The 14,614-nt window shown below is 47.1% G+C and overlaps 1 protein-coding gene across 16 annotated transcripts in view; it reads left to right on the top strand.

The window, feature by feature from the left end:
• Nucleotides 1-14,614, top strand: part of MAP7D3 (MAP7 domain containing 3) — a 1,137,171-nt gene that overhangs the window by 195,925 nt on the left and 926,632 nt on the right. The window lies entirely within an intron of this gene.

Consider the following 14,614-nt stretch of genomic DNA (forward strand, 5'->3'; position numbering starts at 1 on the left):
ATGAATCCGGATTGATCTGGATGGATAAGATCAGACAGATGTGTCATCAACCGGCTGGCTAGGAGCTTGGCCAAAATGTTACCTTCCGCGATCAGCAGAGAGATAGGGCGGTACGAGGAGCAATCCTCTTGTGGCTTCCCGGGTTTGGGAATCGCTACTATAGTGGCCGTTCTCTGATCAAGCGGAAGTTCCGGATTTACTTTCTTGACTCAAGTTCGGAATCGATATAAAACAGTTTTCGCAAGGCCAAAAGGCCTTCGGGGTGTCGGTATTGTGTTCGTTCGGTGCCTCGTACTTAATCCAGTTCTTCGAACAGGACTTCAAAGGCCTTTTAGACACCGAAGGCCTCGACGATGGAACAGAGCCCGTTCAAGCGATGCCCCATCTGCAACTCCAAATACCCTCACATTGACGTGCACCCTGTGTGCAATAAATGCCTATCCCCGGACCACGACGAGGCCAGCTGCATGGCCTGTTCCAAGTTCCGGTCAAAGAAGACGCTTCGACGCGCCGCAAGACAGTCGGCGCAAAAGACGGCGCCAGACCAGGAGAACATCTTCGAGGCTGATGACGACGAGGGCGTCTATGAAGAGGATCCTGACCAGCAGTCGGACCCTTCGTCGGAGCACGACTCTAACTATGATGTGGACGAAGAAGAAGACTACGTCCATGAGGAAGATGTCGTCGAGGTAGGAGACGACGCAGAGGCCATCTGAGCAGTCGATGACGACTCAAGCGATGAGCAAGGCCCACTGCAGTCGCGGGGCCCAATACTGACACTGTACTTTCTAAGGCTCAGGTCGAGGCATCGCCGGAAGGCCTTAGCCAAGATCTCAATCCACATTCTATAGCCCCGCGTCAAGGCCCGGCTAAGAATACTTTAAGGAGCAATCGGTCGATCAACCACAGGTGAAACCGACAGATGCTAAATCGAATCCGAAACTGCTAAAAACAGTCCTCGGATCGACGGCCTCGGACTCGTCGACTCCAATCAAATCTAAGAGTGTCATCGACCCTTCGGGGTCACAAAGGGGCGTCGGCCCGAAGACCGGGGCGCCGACGCCGGTCTCTACAGTCAAGCACGTCGCATTGACGCCATCGGTGTCGACGTCCAAAGATGGCGACTCGGGCAAAGGACACAAGGCAAAAAAGACTCTCGAACCGAAGCTTTCAGCCTCCAAGCTGATAGTGGGCAAGGGCGCCGAGTCGAAGAGCAAACTCAACCCGAAAGAGCATGTCGCGTTGAAGCAAAAGAGCGTGCCTGCTGCGCACAGAGAGCTCGAGTCGACGCAAGGCCGCAAGCAAACTAGCGATCAGACGAAGTCGGTCGGATCGAAGACCGCGCCACCCTCGAAGAAGGTCGGTTCGTCTCCAATGCTTACACCATCATTTAAGTCCGGACTGCCCCCGACCGCTCGACCCAAAACGTTCGAGCCACAAAAAAGCACCGACACGGCCAAAAAGGTGTCGGTAGTTTCCAGGACTCAGCCCATGGATGAGGATGTGGTGTTCCAAGCACCCTCATATGACAATCAGTCAAAACTGTTCATAGACTCAGATTCTGGCAGGCTCACTATTTACAAACGAAAAATCGTCCCAGAAACTCCGTTGGAGTCATACAAAATCCCTCTCAAAAGGAAAAGGGATTCTGCCACCTCACCTGTTCTGTTTGAACCTGTGGAGTCCTATGGTCGAGAATATGCCTATTCTCCCACACGCACTAATGAGGATGTGGGGGAGGGATACAATGAGGATGAATTTACTGATCCTGTTGACACAGATCAAGAGGAACCTCAACCCTGGCCTGACCCTGTTGACCCTGGTGAGCTACACACCACACCTGACACTCAGTCCTATACCGTCAAGACCTCGCCTACTGAAGATACTGCTGCGTTTAACGCACTAATTGAAAGGGCAGCCAATAACCATGACGTGGAAATACACGCTGACCCAGTGGAGGAGGACCTTTTGTTTGATACTTTCTCAACTTCAGAAAGATCAGTAAAGACATTGCCTATGCTAAAGGGTGTCCTCAAACATGCTACTGACATTTTCAAGGAGACCACAATGGCAAGGTTTGTAAACCCCACGATTGAAAGTAAGTACCGGCCTGCGCCTGTGGACCCTACGTACATCAAGGGACAGCTCCCGTTGGACTCCCTAGTGGTGGCTAATGCTCGTAAGAGAGCGAACTCTCAGACAAGTGGTGATGCTCCTCCTCCGGACAAAGAATCCAAAATCTTAGAAGCTTCTGGCAAACGAGTAGCGGCTCAAGCGTCTAATATTTGGAGGATCTCAAATACACAGGCCCTATTAGCCAGATATGATAGGGTTCATTACGGCACGTTAGAGCAGCTACTACAACACCTGCCTGATGCTTATAAGGAGGGAGCAGAAATGCTGATACAGGAGGGAAAGTTAATTTCAAATGCATCCATCAAGTGTGCGCTCGATGCAGCAGACACAGCAGCTAGGGCCATCAACACGAGTGTGATGCTTAGAAGGCATGCCTGGCTACGCATCTCTGCCTTTAAGCCAGAGATCCAAAAAACTTTACTCAATCAGCCGGTTAACCCTGACGATCTCTTGGGTCCTGATGTAGACACGGCTCTTGAAAAGATTAAAAAAGACACTGAGACAGCAAAATCCATGGGGGCTTTGCAGTCGCAACAGTTCAGGGGCTGTTCCTTTAGTCGCTCCGGTAACAGGGGAGCCTCTAGAGGTCAAGCATCACAGCAAGCCCAATACAACAAGGGGAGCACGCAGGCCACCTATCACAAGACCAATAGGGGTGGATATCGTGGGAACAGCACCAAAGGCAGAGGACGTGGAAATAATAATGCCAGATCCTCCGCCACCAATAAGCAGTGACGTCTTGTCACTGCCCCCAGACCATATAAGACAGGTGGGTTAGACAACTTAACCAATACGGCTATTGTCTGGAACTAACCTCCACTCCACTCAACATACCCCCAAGGCACCGTCCTATGTCCGCAGAGCACATGCACTTATTGCAGCAAGAAGTAATCTGCATCCTGCAAAAAGGGGCCATAGAACTCTTGCCTTTAGAACAGCAGGGTACAGGGGTGTGTAGGAGAGTAGGGTCTGCAATCCTATGATCACCCCAGATTTTTGCTTTTTTTGCTTCACTGGTTTACGACTTCTCTGGCTGTGGGCCTGCTAATCAGACCGACAGCCTTGCTGTTCTCTCACTAAATTGACGTGTACCTTAGGTGCATTTACCAATTGGTACTGGGCCACCTTATCAGACCCTGTAACTCAGGGCATAGGTGTACCCAGGGGCTGCAGCATGTATTATGCCACCCCTGGCTGGCCACCTAAATCTGACACAACTGGCTGCACGACAGCTGGGGCAAGGTGGTGTAATCACCCTTTGCTTTAGATATAGTATACCTATATCTAACCCTAAAATGGACACCCGTATTCCTATCAGTCACTCCTATGGCAGGCCTTGACAATCCTGAAGGCAGAGTGCTTGGAATCGTGTGAGATGGTGCTCTGGCATGAGCTGAGCCCGTTTGCAGCTTGCGGAACCAAGTCCTAATAGCTGTTCCATGATAACGCATACCATATACTCTTAAGTGCATTATAATCCTCGCGGTTATATGCTAACTCTGGTATCGCTTTATCAAAACATGTCGAGTAAGTGTCATACGAATTGGAATACTAACCCCTCGCCAATTCTGGCGACGGGGTTAGCATTCCACCCTTCTAGAGGGACACGACATGTATGTAAATGTGAACCCCGGTTAAAGTTAACTCGAGCCTCAGCATCACAAAATGGATGCTGCCACCACAGACACAAGTCTGACCTCCTGCTGCTGGGAGTCCTTCCAGCGAGGGAGGCTTGGACAAAGGGTTTCCTGTCAGGGGCGGTGCTAGCCCCATCCCAGACAGGGTTTTGTGTATCCTGGGTAGGCAGGGCTTTAGAGGAAGGTGACTGCAAGTGGCACCCCGGTGCTCACTATGCATCCGCCGGCTAGAACCAGTTCCAGGGGCACACCAGCCCCTGAGCTGGGGAAAGTCCGGCATGGGAGAGGGGTGTAACCACCCCCCTTCCTGGTCCCACCCATGGGCAGGACCTAGTCATGTGCCAGCCCCTTTTCCTAGTATAAAGATAGGAGCGGGCCCCCTTCCAAATTAGATCATCTTTGAATCCTGAAACTACTTTCTACGAAAGGAACTCCAGACTTCTTCCTAAGATTTCTCCCTTGTGCCTAAGGAGTAGTCACCCTGCATCAGCAGGCACCATCCAAGCATCGCGGTCTGCTGTAAGTCTCTCCTCCGGATCAAGACTGCCCAGCTCGACGAGAACCGGCTTCCCTGGCACCTCTGACCTCAACCTGCATCATCAGCCCAGCTGAGATTCGTGGGTGTGACGAGACTTCGAGGGACCGGCCATCTTCAGGACTGCACGACGCTTGCCCAGCACGACCGCCGAGGGATCCTCGAGTGAGTGCTTTGGGGTGTGAGAAGCCCCAAACCTGAGCAGCTCCAGCCCCGAAGTTCAGCATCCCAGCCTCCACGAGATCTGCGTGGGGCCCTTCTGCTCTTTGCTGCTCACCGCGTTGTCTGGCTACTAGCCTGCTGGCTTGTGGCCTTCCCGACGACGAACGACGACATCAACACTGCTGGTCTGGTTGCTCCAAACTGGCCCTTGCTCCCCTCCAACAGAGGAGCACCCCGGACCCTCCTGGTCCACTCCAGATGCCATTTTAAGTCCACCACGTGGGCTTGCATTTGCCAAGACTTGTTGCCCCAATCCTGGGTCCAGCGACGTCGACAGCAGATACCATCGTGGGACAGCTCGCACCTCCATCCTGGTCGCCGACAACGCCTCCTGGTCCGTGAGATTGCAGAGCCCAGCGTTGCCCACTCACCTGGTCGAGGTGACTCCATCCGGTGCCATCCTGGTGCCCATCTAATCACTGGCTAGTGATTCAGAACTTGGTCCTCTCTGCTTACAGGTGTCTTCCATCTTCGATCCAGGCTTGGGTCCCTCCGAATCTCTTCACTGGTCGCCTGCCAGCAACTTCTTCTTTCAGGCTCCATAGACTGCAACGAGGATTCCCGACGTCTTTCCAGACCTATGCATCCGCAGCTCCTGGGCTAGGTAAACTCAGCATTTCGGTGCTCCAGCATAGCTTTGCTATCCAAGGGTCCAGATCCTTTTTCGTTTCAGCTCTACCTAGTCGGATTCGTCCGATAACACTAACTTTACGAAATCTAGCATCCATAGACTTTGTCCCGCATCCCGCGTGAGAGTGCACACTCTGCACCCGATCTCCCTAGGCCTCCTGCTAGTAATCTGAAGGTTCAGTAGTCAAGTCCTAGCGATCCCAAAGCCTATTAGCGTAGTACTTACCTGCTAGTAATTTCGCATTCCACTTTTGTAGTATATGGTTTTTCGTGCCCCTCGGGCATTTGTGTAAATTGTGCGACTTTGCGTATTTTCCTAAGAGCTTTGTATTGTGCTTAGCGCCCTGTCCTCATAAAGAGTCCAGGGCTGTTGTGTTCTAAATAAATATACTTTTATTTTCATAACAACTTGTGTGGTGTCCTTTCACTTGGTGTTCAATGGGTATATGTGATGGTATAACAGCTGGCTTAACACGCCCTCTAGAGTTTAGCCTAAAGACTGCTCTTGTCCATGCTACTAGGATAGCTGGTCTAACGGTTGACTTACAACCAATCATCAATAAGGGTTGTTTGGACTGATACATAGTGATCACTAGAATAGTGAGCACTGCATATCAGGCCAACTTCTCACAGGGTGTACTCACTGTACTTCTTTATCCCAAAAAAAGGACGCGTCTCTCCAGCCCATTCTAGACCTCAGACCCCTAAACCAGTACATCTTGTCAGAACATTTTCACATGCTGACTTTACAGCAAGTTCTACCATTGCTCAGTCAGGGGGACTTCCTAGCAACCCTAGACTTAAAGGACGCATATTTCCACATTCCCATTCACCCAGGACACAGGAAATATCTCAGGTTCACCATCAACAATCAGCATTACCAGTTCAAGGTACTGCCTTTCGGGGTCACTACTGCCCACAGAGTGTTCACCAAGTGCTTGGCGACAGTGGCTGCGCACCTTCAGAGACAACACATCCATGTCTGTACTTATCTGGACGACTGGCTTGTCCAGGCAAAGTCAGCCCAGCAATGTGCCAGCCACGTGTCCCGCACGATTCACCTCCTACACAGTCTAGAATTTTCACTGAATTACCCAAAATCACACCTTCAACCCGCACGTGTACAACAGTACCTAGGTGCGACAATAAACACCCTGACAGCAACAGCGCAACCAAACTCTGCCAGAGTCAACAGCATGCAATTGCTAATTCAGAAATTCAGGCCCCAACACTCACTCCCAGCGCAGGTATTCATTCAGCTGATAGGTATGATGGCCTCCTGCATCTTCATAGTCCCTCACGCACGGCTACACATGTGTCCGCTTCAAGAGTGCATGGTACGACAGTGGAACCAGGCTCAAGGGCATCTGAAAGACCTAGTTTTGGTGACCGGTCGTGCATACGACTCTCTGCGTTGGTGGAACACACAAAACCTTTGCAAGGGACGACCGTGCCAAGAGCCTGTACCACAGATAATGCTGACAACGGACGCATCTCTCCAGGGTTGGGGAGCGCATGTCCTCCATTACACAGTGCAGGGACTATGGACGACTCAGCAGCAAAAGATGCATATCAACCTGTTGGAGCTGATGGCAATCTTCATAGCAACGAAGGCCTTCAGACTGCATTTGTGCAACAAAGTCGTGCTGATCCATACGGAAAACATGACTGCCATGTATTACATCCAGAAGCAGGGAGGCACACACTCTCCACAATTGTCTCATCTAGCCCAGAGCATGTGGAAGTGGGCCATTCAAAGAAACATGTTCCTCATGGCGGAACATCTCCCAGGCAAAGACAACCAGATGGCGGACCTGCTCAGCAGGCACAGCCATCAGATGCTCGAGTGGGAGATAGATACCCCCCTCGGTGCTCCAACCATATTTGCACAAAAAAGAACATGGCAGAAAAAATCAGACGCAGCGAGTTCTGATGAAAGTGTAGTTTCCATCACCGACACCCAAATATCACGACCCCCAGTTTCATCAATATCTACAAGTGATCCAGCCAAAGGCGCTCCTTCTACATCCAAGTCTTTTTTATCTACCAGCCCGGCAGCCAACGCATCGCCCATAGACACCGTACCTCCAAAACCCGCAGAGGTCACAGATTCATGGAAAGCCGACCAGAAAGAAGAAACACTAGTGGTGAACATTTCTTCTAAACAGCTTACAAAAACGCAAATGTCTGTACTAAGCAAAGGCTGCTCTTTTGTGCCTACTAATCAGGCCAGAAACTTGGATGCTCAAATTGAGCTGTTTAGATTTACTAGGAAATTGAGGTTACGCTATTTCTTCTCAACCATAGATCCTCCTGTGTCCACTCCTGAACCTACAGAGATACAAGAATTCAAACCGAAAAGCAACTTTATTTCTCCTATCTCACACAAAACTATTGATCTCTTCGAGACTTTAGTTAAACAAGATATGGCCAAACTACCGCCAACATCTCATTGCAAACAGAATTTATCCAAAAATGAAAAAGACTCTCTACGTTCACTGCAAAACGACACTGCAAAACGACAATGACCTCCACTTCACTCGTGCTGACAAAGGTGGCGCATTAGTGGTCATGGACCGACTTAAATATGATCACAAAATCGAAGATATGCTAAAAGATACATCGACAAATCTCCCCTTGACCTCTGACCCGACCAATGAATTCCTAAGAGTATTAGACACCATCCTCATGAAAGCCCTAGAAATGCAATGGATCACTCAAAAAACCAAAGACTATCTATTCACCAGATTTCCGCGCAGACCTAGTCTGTACATGCTCCCCAAGATCCACAAATCAATAGTGGATACCCCCCTGAGACCTATCGTTTCAGGATGTGGGTCCATACACGATACTCCAGGACGTTATCTAGATACTTTCCTTCAACCTATTGTCGAAGCCTGTGAGACATATGTACAAGATACCACACACCTACTTAACATACTTGGCTGTACCAACATTCCCTCAAATGAAGACATTTGGCTCTGTACTGTAGACGTTGCCTCCCTGTACACTTCCATTCCGCACCTGGAAGGTATTGAAGCCATTGAGTGGGCACTACTCCGAACGGATGACCTGAGAGCTGATCGTGTGTTCTTACTTGAACTTTTACATTTTTGTTTGTGTCACAGTTACTTTCAATGGAAATATCTTTTCTTTTTGCAATCCAATGTAACTTCTATGGGATTTACAGGAGCCCCCAGCTATGCAAATATCTTCATGATGAAATATGAAGTTGAAAACATCTTGACAAAAATAGAATGGCTTGAACATTTAATTCTATTTAAACGGTACATAGATGATATTCTGATCATATGGCGAGGCTCACGCACCACACTTGAAAACAACATTCAGACTTTAAACAGTATTCACCCCCGAATACAGTTCACTTCTCAGATCGAAGCCAAGAGTATTCCGTTTCTATATGTGCTCATCCCTCTTCAAGACAATCGAATCACTACTACTCTTTTCACAAAAAAAACTGACCGAAACAATGCCTTGGCCTATCAGAGTTTCTACCCTTGGTCACTTAAACGCCACCTTCCATACAGTCAGTTTTTACGTATCAAGAGAATACATTCTGATGAACAGACTGGCATGCAGACCATTGAGAAATTCAAGCACAAATACCTAGCAAGAGGTTATCCCCCTGTTGTTATCCAGCATGCAGCAAACAGAGCCCAGATCTTAAAAAGAGAACAACTTTTAACAAAGACTACTAAAACAGACTCTCCTAAAAGAGAGGTTTTCGTCTCAACTTATTCTACACATTCCAAAATGCTAAAATCTATAGTACTAGAAAGGTGGTCATTATTGAGATCAGAACCAGACTTCAAGGACCTTTTCTGTGAAACACCTATGTTTGCATATAAAAGAGCACGCAATCTTAAAGAAATCTTAAATAAGTCATCAAGGTCCCAAGCGACATACAAAGGAATGCTGACCTGCATGAACTGCTCCAATTGCAGTAACCTGATTAAAGGTAACATCATCAACCATCCTAGATCTGGTAAACCCATCAACCTAAAATTCAATGCAACCTGCAACAGTCACCATTTGGTGTATTTCATCAAATGCCCATGTGATTTATTTTACGTGGGTAAAACAGAAAGACCCCTAAGAATCCGGAAACACCGAGCATAAAAGTCGCATTAGAACTCAAACTACCAGCTCCCCTATTGCTGAACACTGGCGCAGCATGAGACACAATATAGCGCAATTGAAATGCGGCGTGCTAGAAATTGTCGACTCACGTCCTGACAGAGATACCAACAAATATCTATCACAGCGTGAGACATACTGGATCTGGTTTATGCAAACAATCATTCCATTTGGTTTGAATGACAAATTTGAGTTAGCATGTTATCTCTAACCAAAGATTCTGATTTTGATTTTTTGTACCTTTCAGGGTATTTGTTTGTTTATGTTGTTTATGACTGATCCACATGCATTGTACTGTTATAATCTCCGAATTTCTCTTTTTATCTGCCGATTAACAACAATTGATGTTGCTCTCCTGTTAATGGATTGGACTTTTTTTTCATGACTTTTTTTCCATGACTCTTTTTTCCATTACTTTTTTTTCCTATGACTATATTCAACTTTTTTCCACTTACTCCTTTTCACTCAGTTCTCATTCCTTTCCCTTTGCCGGTACATTTTCCTTTTAAGATTGCAAACACACTGCAATATGGCCGCCACTCTCACACTACACTGTTTAGTCCTTCGGCTGTTTCACTACCCGCACCTTCACTTATACGTCTCCACTTTCAATGCACCCCCGTCTCGCTAGACCGGTCTCCACCGGGTTCCCGGCACGCCGTCGCACATCTTGTTATCGGTAAGTGGGCTTGTGCCCTACCTGCTTTTTTCTTCACCCCTGACCACCGCTGGCCTATTCTTACGATATGTTCATTTATTTTTAGATAATGCTCACCTAACGACTTGGTTCCCCGCAGTACGTTAATGATGAATGTTCAAGTAAGCCCTTATTTTTACACCTCCATGGTTTGTTACACCCGACCAATTCCCGACACGTGCTAATTTTTATTTCCTCGTTTAGACCCACTAGATGCTGCACTTATTCTATACGACGGTCATGTAACTTCGAGCATTTACTGTTCTTTTTCTGTAAGTCGACTTGCGCTTCACCACTTTGTTTTCACAACGCATGCTCACCACGTTGTTTTCACTGTCGAGTATCACGTCAGTTACTTGACTAATTATTTGAACACGCCGGCGTATTCAAAGTTCACTCTGCCATTCACAATTTAGAAGGTCTCACCCCCATGGTAAAACTTCCACTTCACCAGCTTGCTTTGTATGACGTTACAGTTTGTTTCCCCTCTTCACCTCTATTATTATTAAAGAGGTAACTAAGCCCAGCATGAATTACAAAAATTTACTGCACGGTATCATCTAGATACTATTTTCTCACTCTTTTCTTTTATTGAGACATTCACCTTTCACATAAACTCTTCCCATCCTGGCTATTTTCTTCCTTGCTTCCTTCTGAGTAGAATAAATGCCTGCATAATAAATACCCGACTCTAAAAATGTGATATTGTTTTCTCAGATCCCCTGATGAAGGGCTACTCTTTCAGCCCAAAATGCATTGGGATTTTTAACACAAACTGAAATTGAAGATACATTCCCCTTTCGTTGGGATCTTGTGAATTTGAACATTTCCCATGGATGAACTATTTGTTTTCCTATAAAGAAATCCTGTTGCTTCAAGCAAGAACTATATGTTGTTTATTTCACCAATGGTTGAACATTGTGTGTAATTTAATTTTATGTACATTGTTTAACTTACGAGATCATCTGGAAAGTTTCTGGACTTACACTCTCTTCAGTGATTAGCGCAGTGCATTAGACTATCCAGACACACGTCTGGTGTACTTCTTTCCAACCATATTTCCAGCAGTGGGGTCATCCAGAGATACTCATTCGCCACAAAGGAAAACGCAAAATGCCAAACCTTCGCTGCCAGGTTCCCACACCCGCAGTCTCAGGGCAATGCGATATGGATGAACTGGTCAGGCAGATTTGCGTACGCTTTTCCTCCAGCAACGCTTATACCGCTAGTGGCACGCAAACTACGGCCGCACTCCATGACGCTCGTCCTGGTTGCTCCAATGTGGGCAAGGCAGGCGTGGTACACCACGTTCCTAGAACTTTCATTGGTGCATTATTTTCAGGCATGGTGATCACTTACTGTATCACACTCCATCTCTGCCACAATGGCGAAAAACAATCTGAAGATGGAGAGGATGCCCATGCGCACTGTAGTCCAAGGGAGGAGCCCCCCATCTCGTGATACTTCGAAGACTCTTCCAGGAAAAAAATATGCAATCATCCGGACCCAACACTAGGCGGCGATCTATGCACAGATATGAATGTCAGCAGCCCTACATGCCAAGAACAGATGCATACTGGTAAGTAGCATATTCCATAATGTAGCTAGAGACCACCAATATCCCATAATGCCCAGCAGGTGGCAGTTGCTTCAGTTATTGTTTCCGGCTCCTGGTGACAGGATCTTGGAGCCCAGTCCACTCACTCGGCTCCTCACCAATATCCCCCTTCTATTGCGTTTTCAGTGTTGTGATGTGAATGGCCGTGCATGGTACGAGAAAGACAAACAATTGTGAAATAAGCTTACGTTCTCCCCTTATGTCCGGCAGTGTTTGATTTAGTTCATGCCTGTTCGGCTTTTTTCGGAACATGTCTTCCTTTTGGCCGCCATCAGACCAACGTACGTGAGAAAGCTGCTACCCATAACGTTCCATTGAGTGCAAAAGTCTGCATACTCCAGCATCCAGCCATCGGAATAGAAGTCCCCTAAACAATGTTAGTCGCTTCCTTCCCCCCCTTTGACTTAGGAACATTGGCATCTTGACGCTTATTACAGTGCACCAATTGTTGAATGTAGATATGTTGGTCATTGTTCCTCCTTGTTGTGTGGTCCCAGATATCTAACATTGTGCGTATTTGTTCCGTTAGGGACAGTCTGTACTTGTGTGTTGCCAGATGCAGTGGCAGAGGCTTCTGGGACTGGGTCAGGCGTGCCAGCAATCCTACCACAGGATCAGTTTCTCAATAGTGTGCCCAAAAGTTTGGTGCCTGTAGTCACCCGCTATCCCATGGCAGTCGCAGAACCTCTAGGCTGATCCACTTCCTCCTGTGACCCTAGTATAACATCTGAAGTAATTCATCCAATTTACGAAAGCATGACTCCGGGTTACGCATTGACATGCTGTAGCACATATAGCACTTCACTTGGGGAAGCATTATCATCTTGCTTTTGTCTATTCGTCCCATTTAGGACAGCGTGAATCGCAGCCATTTACATACACTCTTTTCTAGGCTGTCTGAGAGAATTCCAACATTTGAGGCATAGGTCTCAGACATGTCTGAGCATATGTAAATTCGTATGTACTTGACAGGTGTTTTCTGTAATTTATGTTGCTAAATTCATCTCCGTAGATACTGCCGTCTGTATTGGATAGAGAACCGACTTATCAGCATTCAGCTGGAACACCGAGTGGGCCCCAACCTCTTCTAGTGTGCCATCTATTGTGATCCATGTGTCTGTTAGTTTTCTCAGTGTCGGCAATATGTCATCCGCATAAAGCGAGTTGACCTCCCGCTTGCCTCCCACCAGTATCTCAGCATCACCGTGTCTGATCATTATAAATTGAGCTAGTGGTATGGCCAGGGACTACCGAACATCTCCTACCCCCGCCTTGTGTTTAACCAACATTTATTAAAGATGGACATGAGAGAGATTTCTTTGGAGGCGGGGGTCGTACAACCCCCGGCCGTATTTATTAAAACATGAAATTAAATAAAAACTTGAAATAAACAATATTTCCCCCTTTTTTACGCAGAAAACGTAGCATGACATTTGATTACAATTAATATATACAGATCTCAGATGGCTAACTTTAACTTACTTCTAATACAAGATATTTCCTATCCGAATCTAACATCTGAATCATAATCATACATTAATTACTTTTCTGCGTATCAGATTTGGGCCTACGGCAAGGTCGCAAACTGGTGTCAGATCCTTATCAATTAGCCACGCCCTCCCGTAGGAGTGCGCATGCGCAGAGGGCCCACAAAAGGAAAAGGCTTTTGATCAGTATAGACACAGGTGCACAGCCCGTTTATACGCACATCAGTGTAAAGATAATTGACTATTCAGGTGCAGGACGGTGAGTGGAGAAACCTTAAACCACTCAATTGAGTAGAAAAGCACTACTCCTATATGAGCAAAAAAGATTACCGTTGCACTCAAGACAGTGTGTGTAGTGTTAAGTAACACAAAACCAACATGCATATCACAAAATGGCAGAGTTATCCAAACAAAGCACTCTCAATAAGTAGATCTTGGAGTCTTTAATGTGATGAACAGCCAGCCGACACGTGTTTCATCGCATTCGCGAATCCTCAGGGCTGAAATGAACAAAGATTGACAATGGAGCATGTTTTTCACAAAGATATGTCATACCATAAGACCTGGTTCCACTCAATCTGCTTCTACCAGTACTAACCCCCCTCGTGTAGAGGGTCTTAAAGATAAATTCTTGAAATTAGAAAGACTTAAGAAATTGGAAAACTCCAAATGGTGGGATGGGGTGACCTTAAAACAATATCCAAGGTTAAAACGTACTCCCAGAGGGTTGAGAGGTCAAATATTCCCCACATATGACGACTTGGATGCAGATCTCATGGTTAAATGGGAGGAATCTCTTACGAATAACTAACTACTTAACACTACACACACTGTCTTGAGTGCAACGGTAATCTTTTATGCGCAGAGGGCCCGTTTACTGTGAGGGTCCCTCCCCCACCATGCCCACCCGTTACCCCTGTACGCCCTATTAACTCCATTAAAGATGGCCCTTGTACTCTGCTCCGTTTAGTGACGCCATTGTGCACGTGCAGGGTAGCAACCAGCCTAAAGAAAACGCGACTCCCCCCTCCCCCTCACCCATCCAGCCAACCGGCTGTCCCACCCCTGGAGTTCTAGGAGAGACCACTTGTCTCTCCCCTTGGGCGACTCCATTCAAGAATGGTGCCGCCCTCTAAGAACCTTAAATTTACTGTTCACCAATCATGACCTTACCGCCACAGGCCAGCGTAGTTGACCGACTATCTGGCCCCCCCTAACCAGGTGGACCCCGTCTTTTAGGAAGCACAGTTCCCCCTGACACACCCATGTGCTATGTTCTGGAGCTGAGGAGACCTGAACAATTTCCCTATTTTATTGTTGATCCTCCTTACCGAGCTAATAAACGCTTTCACAGAATCTCCCACCCTCCATTTAAATCTGGGTACCATCTGTGACCAAATTATGGTGCAGCCTTGGCATGCCTTAGCTAACCAGCTCACTTCAGAAATTATGTCCTCCATCAGGCCCCTTCTACCCAAATTCACCAGATCGTTC

This window comes from Lissotriton vulgaris, chromosome 4_1 (assembly GCF_964263255.1).
Source record: "Lissotriton vulgaris chromosome 4_1, aLisVul1.2, whole genome shotgun sequence".
In the NCBI taxonomy this organism is placed as follows: Eukaryota; Metazoa; Chordata; class Amphibia; order Caudata; family Salamandridae; genus Lissotriton; species Lissotriton vulgaris.